Here is a 3,793-nt window from a genome sequence, read left to right as displayed (position 1 = left end):
GATGATTTCTCCATGAAGGATTATAGGTGTTTCCATAGGAATCTCCCATGTAATTCACCTCTTCCATTGCTGGGTTCTCAGGATCATAAGCTTCTTCTTCAGGGGAAGCTTCCTTAGTACTGCCTGGTGCAGCTTGCATTCCAGACAGACTTTGAGAAATCATATTGACTTGCTGAGTCAATATTTTATTCTGAGTCAGTATGGCATTTAGAGTATCAATCTCAAGAACTCCTTTCTTCTGATTTGTCCCATTATTCACAGGGTTCCTTTCAGAAGTGTACATGAATTGGTTATTTGCAACCATCTCAATGAGTTCCTGAGCTTCTGCAGGCGTCTTCTTCAGATGAAGAGATCTTCCAGCAGAGCTATCCAATGACATCTTGGACAGTTCAGATAGACCATCATAGAAGACACCTATGATGCTCCATTCAGAAAGCATGTCAGGAGGACACCTTCTGATCAATTGCTTGTATCTTTCCCAAGCTTCATAGAGGGATTCTCCTTCCTTCTGTCTGAAGGTTTGGACTTCCACTCTAAGTTTGCTCAATTTTTGAGGTGGAAAGAACTTTACCAAGAAGGCATTGACTAGCTTTTCCCAAGAGTTCAGGCTTTTTTTGGGTTGTGAATCCAACCATGTCCTAGCTTTGTCTCTTACAGCAAAAGGGAAGAGCATAAGTCTGTAGACCTCAGGATCAACCCCATTGGTCTTGACAGTGTCATAGATTTGCAAGAATTCAGCTAAGAACTGATGAGGATCTTCCAATGGAAGTCCATGAAACTTGCAATTCTGTTGCATTAGAGAAACTAATTGAGGCTTAAGCTCAAAGTTGTTTGCTCCAATGGTAGGGATTGAGATGCTTCTCCCATAGAAGTCGGGAGTAGGTGCAGTAAAGTCACCAAGCACCTTCCTTGCATTGTTGGCATTGTTATTTTCGGTTGCCATGGCTTTTTCCTCCTTGAAGAGCTCTGTTAGGCCCTCTAGAGAGAGTTGTGCTTTAGCTTCTCTTAGCTTTCTCTTCAAGGTCCTTTTAGGTTCAGGATCATCTTTAACAAGGATGCCTTTGTCTTTGCTCTTGCTCATATGAAAGAGAAGAGAATAAGAGAGTATGGAATCCTCTATGTTACAGTATAGAGATTCCTTGAGGTGTCAGAGGAAAAGAAGAATAGGAGGAGAAGGTAGATAGAAGAGAATTCGAACTTATCAAGAAGGATAGAGTTCGAATTGCACCTTGAGGAGGAGTGTTAGTCCCTTAAATAGAAGGATGTGAGAAGAGGGGAAGAATTTTCAAAATTAAAGTAAAAGATTTTTAAAATAATTAAAAGAAATTTTGAAAATTTGATTGATGATTTTCGAAAACTAAAATTGGGAAAGAAATTAAGTGATTTTGAAAAAGATTTTGAAATTAGAAATTAAAAAGATATGATTGAAAATTAATTTTGAAAAAGATGTGATTGAAAATATATGATTGAGAAGATATGATTGAAAATCAAATTAAAAAGAGAAAGTTTTAAATTAAAGTTGATTACTTGACTAACAAGAAATTAGAAGATATGATTCTAGAATTTAAAACTTGATCCTTTCTTAATAGGCAAGTAACAACTTGAAAATTTTGAATTAAATCACTAATTGTAGCAAGGATTTTTGAAAATAGTAATAAATAAAAATATTGAAAAGAAATTGATTTTGAAAAGATATGATTGAAAAGATATGATTTGAAAAAGATTTGATTTTGAAAAATTATGAAAATTTGGAAAAAAATTTGAATTAAAAACAAAATATTCCCTCTAGTGTCATCCTGGCGTTAAACGCCCAGAATGGTATCCATTCTAGCATTTAACGCCCAAAATGCTACCTTTTTGGGCGTTAAACACCCAGCCAGGTACCCTGGTTGGCGTTTAAATGCCAGTTTTCCTTCTTCACTGGGCATTTTGAACTCCCAGCTTTTTTTGTTTAATTCCTCTGCTGAATGTTTTGAATCTTCAATTCTCTATATTATTGACTTGAAAAGACACAATTTTGAAAATATTTTTGAATTTTTAATGATGAGAAACAAAAAAAAATGCAACTAGGATCAAATAAACAATGCATGCAAGACACCAAACTTAAAAATTGATACTAGACTCAAACAAGAAACATAAAATATTTTTGATTTTTATGGTTTTATAAATTTTTTTGTGATTTTCCAAAAATCATATGGAAAAGAGAATAAAGAGATTCAAAAATTTTAATAAGAATTCCAGGAATCATGCAATGTTAGTCTAAAGCTTTAGTCTAAAAAGATTAGACATGGTTAGCCAAGCTTCAGCAGGACATTACATTCAGCAACTAAATTGATGACAATTAATCAGCTTTTGTGATGATAAGAACATCACCTTGAAACTCTAGAATTCATTCTTAAAAATTCTAAAAAATAAAAAGAAAAGTACCTAATCTAAGCAACAGGATGAATCGTCAATTGTCCAAACTCGAACAATCCCCGGCAACGGCGCCAAAAACTTGGTGCACGAAATTGTGATCATCAACAATGGCGCCAAAGACTTGGATCTCTCAAACGTGAATCACACTTTGTCACAATTCCGCACAACTAACCAGCAAGTGCACTGGGTCGTCCAAGTAATACCTTACGTGAGTAAGGGTTGATCCCACGGAGATTGTCGGCTTGAAGCAAGCTATGGTCATCTTGTAAATCTCAGTCAGGCAGATTCAAATGGTTATCGAGGATTGATAATTAAAATATGAATAAAACATAAAGTAAAGATAGAGATACTTATGTAATTCATTGGTAGAAATTTTAGATAAGCGTATGAAGATGCTTTGTTCCTCTTGAACCTCTGCTTTCCTATTGCCTTCTTCCAATCATTCATACTCCTTTCCATGGCAAGCTTTAAGTTGGGTATCACCGTTGTCAATGGCTACGTCCCGTCCTCTCAGTGAAAATGTTCTACGCACGCTGTCACCGCACGGCTAATCATCTGTCGGTTCTCGATCATGTTGGAATAGGATCCATTGATCCTTTTGCATCTGTCACATGCCCAACACTTGCCAGTTTGAAGCTTGTTACAATCATCCCTTCCCAGATCCTACTCAGAATACCACAGACAAGGTTTAGACATTCCGGATCTCAGGAATGGCCGCCAATAATTCTAGCCTATACCACGAAGGTTCTAATCTCATATTAGAAACCCAAGAGATACACATTCAAGCTTGTTTGCATGTAGAACAGAAGTGGTTGTCAGTCATGCGTTCATAGGTGAGAATGGTGATGAGTGTCACATAATCATCACATTCATCATGTTCTTGGGTGCGAATGAATATCTTGGAGAAGAAATAGACTTGAGTTGAGTAGAAAAACAATAGTACTTGTATTAATTCATGAAGAACAGCAGAGCTCCACACCTTAAAATATGGTGTGTAGAAACTCTACCGTTGAAAATACAAAAGTGATAATGGTGGTCATTGGCTTCGGCCCCAGAGAGGAAACCAGAAGAACCAAGTTGAAAATACAATAGCAAAAGGTCCTATTTATAGAGAACTAGTAGCCTAGGGTTACAGAAATCAGTAATTAATGCAGAAATCTTCTTCCGGGCCCGCTTGGTATGTGCTTGGGTTGAGCATTGAAGCTTCCATGTGTAGAGACTTTTCTTGGAGTTAAACGACAGCTTCTGTGCCAATTTGGGCGTTTAACTCCAGCTTTTATGCCAGTTCTGGCGTTTTGACACCAGAATTCTTGAGCTGACTTGGAACGCCTGTTTGGGCCATCAAATCTCGGGAAAAGTATAGACTATTATATAT

General features: G+C 36.8%; 1 non-coding gene across 1 annotated transcript; it reads left to right on the top strand.

The window, feature by feature from the left end:
• The first annotated feature begins 433 nt into the window (after positions 1-433).
• On the top strand, positions 434-541 carry LOC112773593 (small nucleolar RNA R71). The gene has a single exon (XR_003188137.1). It is a non-coding gene; the product is annotated as a small nucleolar RNA R71 (small nucleolar RNA).
• The last annotated feature ends 3,252 nt before the right edge of the window (positions 542-3,793 follow it).

Source organism: Arachis hypogaea, chromosome 18 (assembly GCF_003086295.3).
Source record: "Arachis hypogaea cultivar Tifrunner chromosome 18, arahy.Tifrunner.gnm2.J5K5, whole genome shotgun sequence".
NCBI lineage: Eukaryota > Viridiplantae > Streptophyta > Magnoliopsida > Fabales > Fabaceae > Arachis > Arachis hypogaea.
Note: the sequence above shows the minus strand (reverse complement) of the source record. Positions and strands in the feature narration are given on the sequence as shown.